The sequence below is a fragment of the Enhydra lutris genome, unplaced genomic scaffold, assembly GCF_002288905.1.
Source record: "Enhydra lutris kenyoni isolate GAN:26980312 unplaced genomic scaffold, ASM228890v2 scaffoldscaffold48, whole genome shotgun sequence".
NCBI lineage: Eukaryota > Metazoa > Chordata > Mammalia > Carnivora > Mustelidae > Enhydra > Enhydra lutris.
Genome location: NW_019154132.1, coordinates 13,407,096 through 13,420,401, shown reverse-complemented (window position 1 = coordinate 13,420,401; position 13,306 = coordinate 13,407,096).

Here is a 13,306-nt window from a genome sequence, read left to right as displayed (position 1 = left end):
AGACTCTGTGCTGAGCGTGGAGCCCCATGGGCGGCTTGATCCCACAACCTGGAGATCATGACTTGAGCCAAAACCACGAGTCAGATGCTTAACTGACTGAGCCCCCCAGGCGCCCCACTAGGGATTTTATTATAAGACAGACTTCTGGGGCACCTGGGTGGCTCAGTTCGTGGGGCGGCTGCCTTCAGCTCAGGTCATGGTTCTGGAGTCCCAGGGTCGAGTTCCGCATCGGGCTCCCTGCTCAGCAGGGAGTCTGCATCTCCCTCTGACTGTCCCCCCCCCATTCTCTCTCAAATAAATAAAATCTTAAAAAAAAAAAAGGACAAATTTCTGATGTTATTACAAATAAGTCTGAAATTCAAATGATATGTAGCCCCATGTGGTGAGTAGCACTGAAGGATGTATGTTAAACAACGTGGCTGTGACCTGGTTAGACTCAGTGAGGGTACGTGTCACACTAGGAAGTTGTTCTTACTGCTTCCTCATTGCCACTGAGGATGCCGCCTTTCTTAACCCAGACTCTGTATCAGAAGAGCATCTTAATCTTTGTCCTCTCTCTTCACCCTGGTCCGTAAATATAATAGTGCATCACGCTCAGCGACACTCCTCTAAATGAGGGGCTCGTATTACGTACAGGGTCCAGGAAAACAGGGGCCTAAATAAAGCCATGGCTCCAGCTCTATATGTACATCACTGGCCACCCATGTGGGGTAGGGGGAATGCAGCACCCGTGGCTTCTGGGGTCCGCGTATTCCAGAGAGACTGTGGCTACTGTGTACGCCAAATTATAATTCAGTTCATATTTATTGAACCTTCAGTGCTGGGCCTGCCTTTTAGTCAAGAGACTGAACCAAACAAGGGAATAAGAGATGAAATGCATAGTGGTCACTCTTCTGGCGAGGGTCCCATCTGTCTCTTTCCAGCCCCATTTCATATGCCTGCCGAGTGGCTGCATTCAGTCACCCAGCGAGTGTGTGACGGACGCAATGAAGCGTTATCTCTAAGGAACTTACTCTCCAGTTCAGGAGCAAAGGTGTGTAAAATAAAATAAATGTATTTTAAATTTATTTTAAATTTAAATATATTTTATAATATATATAAATATTATATGTTATATGTAAATACAATATTTATATATAATATAATGAATTTAAATATATTTTAAAATATATTTTAAAGTTAAGTATAAAATAAAAGAACTAGCGACCAACACAGGGTAATATAGAATCAAGCACTAGGGTGTGGTGACAAGGGCGCGAGTTTGGACTGGAAGGTTAGAAGGAGGTAGAAGGTGGCCAGGGTCCAGTTAGAGAGGGTCTTCTGTGGGAGAAGGAAACTTAGGGGCTGGCCCTTGCGTGAAGGCCTGCACGGACGCAGAGGAAAGAAAAGGGGGCAACGCAGACCGGAAAACAGATGCGCTCCCACACAGCCCAGAGGTAGAAGGAAAGCGCTGTGTGCATTTGTTTCTCTTCGTCCTTCCTTTATATTTTTTCCTGCTGCTTCACCCACTAGAGCTCCTCCCACTCCAGCTCATAGGCTGCAAATTTACAGAAGAACCACTTGCATCGGACACCATCTGCTCAGGGAATGTTTTGTACCTCCTCTCCCAACTTTGGAGGGAGGAGAGGATGAACTGTATTTAAGGAGGGAAAGATGGGAGCGTTAAAGAGAAATCTGCGCTTTTCTTTCCTTTCCCTTCCTCTTCTTCCCAAATGATTCGGACATAAGGTGTTAGATGGGGCCGGACCTCCATGGTGTGGGGAGGGAGGGTTGGCTGTGTGTGTCAGATCTCAAGTAAGGCAAAGAGGGCCACCACACAAGGAGAGGCATGACCAACACTGGAGTCAGAGTCCCTGAGGGTGAGGGGGTGTCCCCAAACAGAGCGGCCCCATGTGTGTGTCAGAGTCTTGAACTTGATGACTGAAGCGTCTGCACACGAGGGCAGCTGGGTATGGGATATCAGAGCCTGAGCAGAGAGGAAAGAGTCTGTAATGGAGAAGGAGTGGCGGTAGAGACAAGGAATGGATCCCATCAACAAGTATATAAAGTTTTCTCACCATTGGGTAAGGGAGTCACAAACATGGAAAAGAAGAAAACAAAAATAAACAACGTGGTGTTCTATCGCAAGTGGATATCGTCATAATGAAGTGTGGTTTGCAAGATCGGAGAGGTAGACAGACTGGATGGATAGATAGAAAAATAAACATAGATGTATTTATGTGGGTATGTGTTGTGGCAGACAGACTAGAGGATGGCCTCCTTGCCTCTATTACTCAGTAAGGTGATTGTAGCAGGGAGCTCCTAAGATGGTCCCCAGTCATCCATACTTCTGGGCATTCAAGCATTTGTGTAAATCCCTCCCCTTGAGTGTGGCAGGACCTATGACCAGCTTCTAACCAATACAAAACAGCAAAGATAACAGGATGTGATTTCTGTGATCATGCTATCTAAGATGGTCATGTCTGTCTTGTTTAGAGACTCTCTCCCTCGCTGGCTCGGATGAAGCACGCTACGACGTTGTCAGTGGTTCTGTGGAGGAGCTCACAGGGCAAAGAACTGGGCGCAGCTTTCCAGCCAACAGCCCGACTGAGAAACGGAGGCTCTTTGCCACCCCATGAGCTTGGAAGTGGGTCCTTCCCCAGCTAAGCCTGGAGAGAAGATCATGAACCCCAGGCACTTTGTGAGACCCTCAGGGAGAAGAGCCAGCTCAGCCATGCCAGGATCTCTGACCTCGGAAACTGTGAGATAGTAAGTGTGTGTTGGTGTAAGTGGCTAAGTTTGTGATATTTGTTACACAGCAGTAGATAACTAGTACACACGCGTAGTATATACACCTTAGCTGTCACTGAGGAGGACTGAGAGCAACAACACTCCCCCAAATCTGGGCTTCAAATGTCATTTCCAACTAAAAGGAACTGTGGTGGGCTCCTGGCTGGCTCCGTTGGTTGAGCATCTGCCTTCAGCTTGAGTCATGATCTCAGAGTCTTGGGACTGAGCACTGTGTCGGGCTCCTTGCCCAGAAGGGAGTCTACTTCTACCTCTCCCTCTCCCTCTCCCACTCCCTCTGCCCGCCACTCTCCTGGCCTGTGCACTCGCTCTCTCTGTCTCACTGTCAAACAAATAAAACCCTTTTAAAAATTTTAAAAATAAATAAATAAAAGGATGTATGGCTTCTTGGAGAAACGACTGATTGCAAACCCGCAGGACGGAAAGTACAAGATGAGTCTGGAACATCTTCTTGGGCAAGAGAGTAAGAAAATGCTCAAGGAAGGATGGGGATGTGTCGGAAGGACATAGGGTTCCCACTAGTCAAATCAGGGGTACTTTGAGCATCAAAATAAATGATAATATTGTGGTTTATGAACCTATTGAATAAAATGGAAGCCATGTGTTGATAGATATATAAATAATGAATTTATGAATGGGAAGTTTGATAAGGGATGAAATATTTAGCTCATGTCAAAATACTTCCCCACAAGGGGCGCCTGGGTGGCTCAGTGGGTTAAGCCTCTGCCTTCGGCTCAAGTCATGATCTCAGGGTCCTGGGATCGAGCCCCGCATTGGGCTCTCTGCTCAGCAGGGAACCTGCTTCCCTCTCTCTCTCTGCCTGCCCTGCCTACTTGTGATCTCTCTCTGTCAAATAAATAAATAAAATCTTAAAAAAAAATACTTCCCCACAAAATGTTAATAAACGATAAAGAGGAAAAGAGTAACTAACCGTAGGGCAGAGAAGCCTGGCAGATACCACCTTGATTAAATGATCAAAGGCAACATCATCGTTAGTGGGAGTCATAGAAATCACGCGATGCCTGACAAAATGCACGGAGAAGAACACAGAGACATTTGTATGTTATTCTTTTTTTAAATTTTTAAAAAAGATTTTACTTATTTATTTGGCAGAGAGAGAGATCTCTCTCAGACAGACAGAGGTAGAGAGGCAGGCAGAGAAGGGGGGATGCAGGCTCCCTGCTGAGCAGAGAGCCCAATGCGGGGCTCGATCCCAGGACCCTGGGATCATGACCTGAGCCAAAGGCAGAGGCTTTAACCCACTGAGCCACCCAGGTGCCCCTGTATGTTATTCTTGCCCAGGGTGCATAACCTGAGTCTTCTCAGGAGGAAGCACCAGACAAACCCAAACTGGGGATTACTATTAAAAAATAACAGGGAATAAATAAAAAGGTGTCAGGGTCAAGAACATCAAAGAGACTGAGGAACTGGCCCATGGCCATGGAAACATGACAATTAACTGCGATGTGTGGTTCTCATCTGGATCCTTGGGCTATAAACAATATTATTGGGCCAACGGTCCAAACTTGAATAGGCATGGTGATTAGGTGGTAGTCATGCATTCGTGTTTCTTTCTTTTTTTCCCTTAAAAAATTTATTTATTTATTTATTTATTTGACAGAGAGAGACACAGCGAGAGAGGGAACACAAGCAGGGGCAGAGGGAGAGGGAGAAGCAGGTTTCCCACCAAGCAGGGAGCCCGATGCGGGGCTCGATCCCAGGACCCTGAGATCAGGGCCCGAGCCAAAGGCAGATACTTAACGACTGAAGCACCCAGGCATCCCTGCATTCATGTTTGTTTCCTGGTCACGATGGTCCTACTTTGGTTTGTAGAGAAGTGTATTTGTGGAAGTTTTACACTAAAGTATTAGGATATAATAGGGCATTATGTCAGTAGCTTATTATCAAATGGCCCAGTAAAAGAAAAGAAAAAGTTCTTTGTGCTGTATTTCCAACTTTCCTATAACTCTGTGTCTTTTTCTTTTTCTTTTTTTGAAATGTTTTATTTATTTATTTGAGAAAGAGAGAGGGCACAAGCTGGGGGAGAGGTGGAGGGAGAAGCAGACGCCCCACTAAGCAGGGAACCCAATGCAGGGACCCCGATATCATGACCTGAGCCAAAGGTAAATGCCTTACCGACTGAGCCACCTAGGCGCCCCACTCTGTGACTTTTTCAAAATAAAATAAATAAATAAAAAAGAAGAAATTCTAGTCTAGTAATTCTCAAGCGTGGTCCTCAGACCAGCAGCAACAAATTTCCACCCGCCAAATCAGGGGTACCTTGTTGGGAATATGACATATTTGTTGGAAATTAACAAATCTATGGATCTACAGATTCATAGATCGATGTCTTGGGTCATTCAGATGCACTCTGTGCCCTGCATCTATGCCTTGGGTCATTCCTGCCATGTAAAGTTTGAGAACCACTGTACTAGTCCACTTGTTCCGGACATCAGAGTCTTGAGTGGAATTCCCACCACTGAACACAGAAACATTGGGCTTTTTGAATTCCAACTCCAATTTCTATTGGTGATCCATTATAAAATTGACAAAGTGGATGCTAGAAAAAGAAAGTAGAATAGATTTTAAAACTGTTTGATAAAAGATATAAATGGCGTCGTAAAATACGTGGTCTTTTGTGACTGGCTTCCTTCACGTAGCATACCATTTCCAAGGTCCATCCATTGTAACCTGTACCCATACCTCATTCCTTTCAGTTGCTCCATGGAATGGATATACCACATTTCATTTATCTGTTCATCCGCTGATGGACGGTTGGATGGTTTCTACCTTTGGGCTGTTATGAGTTCTGTTGCTATGAATATCTGTGCACAAGCTTTTATGTGGACATGTTTTCATTCCTCTTGGGTATGTATGTAGGAGCAGAATTGCCAGGTCACAGGGTTCCTGTACGTGTCACCTTGCGAGGACCCACCCTACTGGTTTTCACAGTGGCTGTCCCGGTTTACTTTCCTACTAGCAGCGTATGAGGGATCCAATTTCTTCACATTCCTGCCAACGCTTGTGATGAGTACGTGTAATCTTTGCAGCATAAGCAAATAGTGAGAAAGATTATTCTGAGAATCAAACCCATGAGGTCCTTCTCCAGACCCGGAATCAAAGATTATCAAGACAGCTTGTTTGTGGCATCAGGAAGTATTTAAGGAGAGCCTACTAGAGGTGGGACCCTCCAAAGGAAGTAGGCTCTTTGAAGGTGTCTCTCCTGGTTGTGTTAAGCATATGGGGCACCTGTGACTCAGATGTCCCTGGCAAGCCGGGCAGTCTATCAGGATCTCTAGATCTGGTTCTACAAGAAGGGCAGCGTGACTGAAATTTCAGGTGCTTCCAACTGGCCACGGTGGGCAGAGGCAAATCCTAACAGGCTTTGGCTCCTCGGGGACCCAGGTGGATGGGAGGCAGCAGAGTACATCCAAGATACCTGTAATTGGACTGAAATTCCAGCTCAGAACTCAGAGCTGCTGTTCAGCCACTCACTGGTGACCCATTAACCAGGTCTGACCCACAGAACAATTTTGTTTCACCCATGTAGATTTTCGAACATGATGATTTTAATCCCCGTACACACTTTGCCCCTTACAGGTCCCACTTCTCTCTGTTGTTTTGTACCTAACCTGGGCCACTGTTTCACAAGATCTGTGTGGCTCCTGGAGGTATCTGAATGTGAGGATGACGCCTTCGTCATATGCTGAAAGCGCGGGCGGTCATTAAGTGAAATGTCATTGCCGGCATCGACAGGCAGATAGTCACCTATCTACGCTGCATCGTCAACAAGAAGCAGTTATTAGGCAGTAATTGTGCAACGTGCCACATGGAGAACAATAAATAGAGGTGACCTGTGCCTACTAGGATCTTACAGACTAAAATAAACCACACTGACACAGACGGACATTCGTGTGGCCAGCTGCAAGGGGAGGAAGACGTACAGACTGGGAAACTAAGCACCATGTGAGGTCAGTGCTGAGCACAGCGGCACAAACTCACAGCTGGGCAGGGCTTCCAAGTGTGTCCTGAAAACAGATTTCTTTTCTCTTTAAAAAAATTATTTTTAAGATCTTAATCATTTACCATTTGAGAGAGAGAGGGGGAACCCGAGTAGGGTGAGGGGCAGAAGGAGAAGCAGGCTCCCCGCTGAGCAGGGAGTCCCACGCAGCACTCGATCCCAGGACTCCGGGATCATGACCCGAGCCGAGGGCAGATGCCCAACCGACTGAGCCACCCAGACGCCCCTAAAACCAGATTTCTTTACAAACGGCACGCTTCCCAGATTATTCCTATTAGAACTTAAAAGTGTTTGCTGATACTATCTCCCTAATATGATTTGCAAGACTTGTGACTTTCCAGCTCTCCAGTAATGCAAACGTATTTTTTTCCTCTGCCAGAAAGTTCTCTTACGGCATTGGTATTCATGGAAGTGATCAGCCGTGTGATTAGAAATGCAGTCGGAAGCAGAGCCCACACATCCTGAAAGAGCTATTAGTACCTTGACCAGTTTCTATGACATGCTGGCTCACCCATCTCAGGCTGCTGAGAACGGGAGTTGTTGGCAGTTCGCACGGCGTCCTTCTCCAGAGGGTTGCCCTTGCCTGTAGGGAGGCTCCCGGCCCAGAGATACTGGGATGTTATGCTTCCCCTGGGAGGGAGGTGGTCTGCAGCTGATGAGTGATTAATACACTTATAAAACTCCTGGACTCTTGCCCAAGCGGGGGGACAATGCTGCAGTGCCATACACATTTCAGAGCCCCCCATGGGGTCAGGCAGAAGCCAGACTTCAGTGGACACTCATCTTTTCTTTAGATTTTATTTATTTATTTGTCAGAGAGACAGAGAGAGAGAGAGAGAGAGATTGAGCTCAAGCGGGGGAGTAGCAGGCAGAGGGAGAAGCAGGCTCCCCTCTGAGCAAGGAGCCCGATGGGGGACTTGATCCCAGGATCCGGGATCATGACCTGAGCTGAAGTCGGACGCTTAACCGACTGAGCCACCCAGATGCCCCTGGACACTTGTCTTTGCCTGGCTTCTTCCCCTGCACTGCCTGCTTCCCTTTTTCGCTTACAGATGGTGCTTGAGAGCACTGTCTCAAAAAAAAAAATCACTTGCATCAGAAACCCCATCTCCAGGGCGCCTGGGTGGCTCAGTGGGTTAAGCCTCTGCCTTCAGCTCAGGTCATGATCCCAGGGTCCTGGGATCGAGCCCCGCATCGGGCTCTCTGCTCCGCAGGGAGCCTGCCTCCACCTCTCTCTCTCTACCTGCCTCTCTGCCTACTTGTGATCTCTGTCTGTCAAATAAATAAATAAAATCTTAAAAAAAAAAAAAAAAGAAACCCCATCTCCACAAACAAAGAAAAAAGAGAGGAACATAAAAACAGACTTTGTATGGGTAAAGAACCAACTGGTGGTTGCCAGAGGGAAGGTGGGTGGGGGGATGGGTGAAATAAAGGGGATGAAGAGTGCGCTTATTGCCATGAGCACTGAGTAATGGATAGAAACATTGAATTACAGGGCGCCTGGGTGGCTCAGTGGGTTAAGCCTCTGTCTTCGGCTCAGGTCATGATGTCAGGGTCCTGGGATCAAGGCCCACATCGGGCTCTCTGCTCAGTGGGTAGCCTGCTTCCTTCTCTCTCTGCCTGCCTGTCTGCCTGCTTGTGATCTCTCCTCTCTGTCAAACAAATAAATAAAATCTTTTTAAAAAAATGTTGAATCACTATATGGTACACCTAAGCTGGTATCATCCTGTACATTAATTATTTAGGATTAAACATTTTAAAAAATGATAAATAAATAATAATAAAAAGAAACTACAGGGCAACTGGGTGGCTCAGCTGGTTGGGCGACTGCCTTCAGCTCAGGTGGTGATCCTGGAATCCCAGGATTGAGTCCCGCATAGGGCTCCCTGCTCAGTGGGGAGCCTGCTTCTCCCTCTGACCCTCCCCCTCCCATGTTCTCTTTCAAATAAATTTAAAAAATCTTAAAAAAAAAAAAAAAAAAGAAACCCCATCTCAGGTTCTGCTTCTAGGAAACCTGATAGAAGACAACTGACCTATCCTACAAAGTTATCCTTATGGGGTCAGATGTTTATAGTCGTTAAAGCATGATACGTGTGCCATTAGGCATGTAATGGTTAAGAAGTACCAGCTCTGAGCTGTGGTGGCCAAGGGGACCCTCTGATAGTGTCCTTAGGGCCGGTTTATGGCATCTGTATTTCCTACCCAGTGGAGGAGCCATTTCAATTCATACCCCAATCATAAAATTACTTTTCCATCAAACCAGAGTGCTTATAACCCCTTCCTTTACTGAAATGCAATCAGAACCCCGAGAGAGAGAGAGAGTGAGAGAGAGAGAGAGAGATGAGGCTAAGCTATTAAATCACGAAAAGTCGTGAGCCTAGATATGCCTTATTGAGGTACACCATTAACATGGTGGCGGACTCTGAATCTTACAGCAAAGTACATTCAAATAAAAAAGCAATTCTGGTGAAGGAAATGTGTTAGTCGATCACCCTGGCTCCCACAACACACAGTATACTTATCTTAACAACTTTGTGCAACATTTTGTCCCCAGAACCCAATACATCTGAAGTATATGTGCGCAGTCCTTACCCAGGCTATGTGACAAAGGACCCCAAATTTGGTGGCTGAAAACAACAAGACTTTATTCTCTCACATCCCTGGAGGCCAGAAGTCAGAGATCAAGGTGTTGGCAGGGCTGCACCCCTTCTATGTCTGGAAGGGAAGATCCATGCTTTGCCTCTTCCGGATTCCGGTGGATGTTGGCCATCCTTGACTTATGGCAGGCTCTCCCCCTGCTCCGTCTTCACTTGGCTTCTAGGTGTGTGTCTCCTCATCTGTCTGTCCGAAATCCCCCCCTGCCTGTCTTAGGAGGACATTTGCTCTGGAACTTAGGGCCCACCGTGACAATCAGGATCATCCCATTACAAAATCCTTAATCATAACTGCAAAGACCCTCGTTCCAGTAAGGTCACATCCAGGTTCACAGGTGGCTGTCTTCTGGGATGCTATTTTGGGGTCAACTACAGCGTGGATGTGTGTGTGTATACAACGGCGCCAAGATAAAGAGGGAGGTGCTGAAGAATCCAGCCCACTAGCCTTGACATTGAACACCCACGGTCTTGACTTTTTAGAAGCAACCAGAAGATTCTTGACATAGTTCACGTTTGTAATTTTACGAAGCACAGATTGCCTCACGTGTGTGATGAGGTTAGTGCACTACACGGAAATATGCACTTGGTCATGCAATAAACACCCAGCAGCCTCATGTCTAGTGCAACTTTGTTGTTCTCGAACCATGTAGATGATTTGCATTGTACTTACTGGATTTTATAGGGCTGCATGCTACGCGATGGTGGGATTTGGAGTTTAAGGATTTAGAAAGGTCTTTGGTCTCTGAAGAATGCTGATGATCTACGGGACATTTTCAGATGGATAGTGACACAAAGCACATATGAGGGACTGAGGTGGTTGGTGATGGCAGGGGACAGGCCAGTAATTCCCAGCAAATGCCGCTCCTTCAAATAATTGATATCTATTTATAAATTAAATATTTGTAAGATAGACAGATTGCAGCTGAAGCAGAAAACTACTAAAGAAGTCTTTGAAACAGTTTCTGTTGATTTTTAAAATATAGATTTTTTTTTTTTTTTGAGAGAGAGAGAGCAAGAGAGAATATGGAGAGGGGGGGACGGAGGGAGAGGGAGATGCAGGCTCCCGGCTGAGCAGAGAGCCCGCTACAGAACTCGATCCCAGCACCCTGGGATCATGACCTGAGCTGAAGGCAGACGCTTAACTGACTGCGCCATCCATGCGCCCCTAAAATACAGATGTTCTGACATCTTTGAAACATCATGATTTTTAAAATCTTCACATAGTGCTTGGATTATTTTTCCTTGCGTATTCCTAAAGGCCCTTAAGGAAAACAAACAAAAATGTTTAAAAAATTAATTACTGAGCACAAGATGATTTATAGCCATGATGAAGGAAATAGTGAATTGTAAAATAAATTGCTTCACTAAATTACTTTTTTTCCTATGTTTACTTTGGTTGCAGATTACACCTTGCAACTTCTTTGAAGCCCATCATGATAAAAAAAAAATACATGTAATTATGTCCATGTGGTAACCTGGGTGCAAAGAAATTCAGATTGAAGAATTAATTTGTTTTACTTATAACAATGGGTTGGGCTGGAGAATTACATTTCCTGGGATATTAGAAAAATAGCCATGTTGCTTTTTGTCTTTATTATAGCACTTTTCATCCTCGATCTGAGTAACTGGTTGTGTAAAAGCAATATTCTCTTCCACAAAACTATAAACTCCTTTAAGGCAAGGAGCTTAAGACTCCCCCCACCCCTTTTCTAGAAATGTCCACATGCACTGTGTATTGCATATAATAGATACCCATAAATGATGGCTGACATGCAGCCCACATCTTACGGAAGTAGGAGGCAAGTAACAGCCCTTAGTGATGTCTGGCACTTTGGGAAACTATTCATCATTCTCTGTTAAGGACCCATTTATTTTTTTCCTCTTCTGTTTTTTCTACTTCTGTCTTTTATTTTCCTTCGACCTATCTCTTCCCTCCTAACTATTTGCCATAGACTGAATATTTGTATCCCCTCCCCCTCCAAAGCTGCATGTTGAAATCTAATCTCCACTGTGATGGTATTTGGAGGTGGGGCATTTGGGCAGTAATTAGGTCAGCAGGGTGGAGCCCCCCGTGAATGGGATTAGTGCCCTTATAAAAAAGATCCCAGAGCTCTCCTTCGCCCCTCCTGCCACGTGAGGACCAGTGAGCAGATGGCCATCCGTGAACCAGGAAGAGGGCCACCGCCAGGTGCTGACTCTGCTGGTGCTTTGATCTTGGACTTCCTAGTCTCTAGTACTATGATAAATAGACATTGGTTGTTTATAGGTCACCCAGTGTTTGGTATTTTACTATAACAGCCCAAATGGACAAATAAAACAGCACACCTTTGGCCACTGGTACGGTTCAGAATCCGCTTAACTAATAGATGTTTCCTAGGCTGGTAGGAGGCATTGCCTGGAACTTGGGGAAGTTCTGGGGCAGACTTCCCATTTCATGAATCCATCGAGTACTTGATCACACCTCCCCGGTAGCACTAAGGGAGACAGTGCAGATGAGGTGAGTTTCCGAGCTTCCCAAATTTCGGCTCCCTGCTGTTACTCCATTTTGTATGTACTTTTCATGGCACTGAGGAAACAAAGAGGGACCTAGAGATCCATATGGAAGAAAAAATACGACTTTTGACAGATGAAAGAGGAGTTACAGTAGACTAGAAAAAGCAGAAGGAAAAAGTAAGAGGAAGATCAGATTGATGGTAGATTAACTTGTTAGCTCGGGTTCTTTAAGCCAGAATTGCAGTTTTTGTTCAAATTCTTCTAGAACTGATTAATAAAACATGGAGTTTCCTCTAAATTTAATAACTTCTGGGTTCACGTTTATTTTATGAATGAACATTGAATTATAGCTCCTTTTATTCACTCATGAATATGAAATAATGCATTTGTATTATTTCATGTGATTATGCAGATCCTTTTCACCCTGAACCCAAGCCCCAAGAATCCTATCTCTGGGTTTGTGGTCATAGTCAGCAAGATAGACCTCCCTGGCCAGGTTAGATAGGATGCAAAATCTCATTAGATTTTGTTGACCTCGCCTTGGACTCTGAAGTCTCTGTTCATCCTCTAGTATCATCCCCTCCCCTTGAATGTGGGCTGGACCTAGTGACCTAGAGTGACTTACTTAGTAGATTTCCTTTTGAACAAATAGATGAGGGTAAACATGATGGGATGGCACTTCTTTGATGAGGCTACAAAAGACTGACTTTTGTCCTGCTGGTATTGCTGTCTTGGCTGACACACTTTGATGACACAAGCTGTTTTTGTTGGAGGCGCCCAAGGGCCAAGGGACTGAAGGCCACTTCTGGCCAATAGCCAGCAAGGAACAGAGGCCCTGACTCCAATGGCCTCAAGGAACGGAATCCCGCCAATAACCAGAGGAGTGAGCTTGCGAGCAGATCCTTTCCGCATTGAAAAGTCTTGGAATGAGGGCAGCCCAGCTGACAGCTTGGGGAGATGTCTAATGCAAAGGGCCCTCTTAAGTTGGGCCAGATTCCTGCCCCTCAGAAACTGTGCGATATGCTGTTATTTTAAGCTACTAAGTTTGGGGGTAGATAACTAATATAGACCCTAAAGTCATACTCCAGATCTTGGATACTTGGCCATCACACTTTACAGCATACTCAGAAAGGCTACTGTCATGGATATTTACTGATCTCTGTCTGTCTTTCCTAGTACTGGGATATCCTCATCGATGGGCATCAGTGGCCTTTTTCCACTAGGGCAGTGTGTTCTAACCTTTTTCATGTCATGCCATGCATAGAAAATGGATATGATGTGTAAAGTACTCTGTGAATGCAGGAGGCTGCTCACTGCCAGAAAAGACCAGCTCTGCAGGCTCTAGGCACTC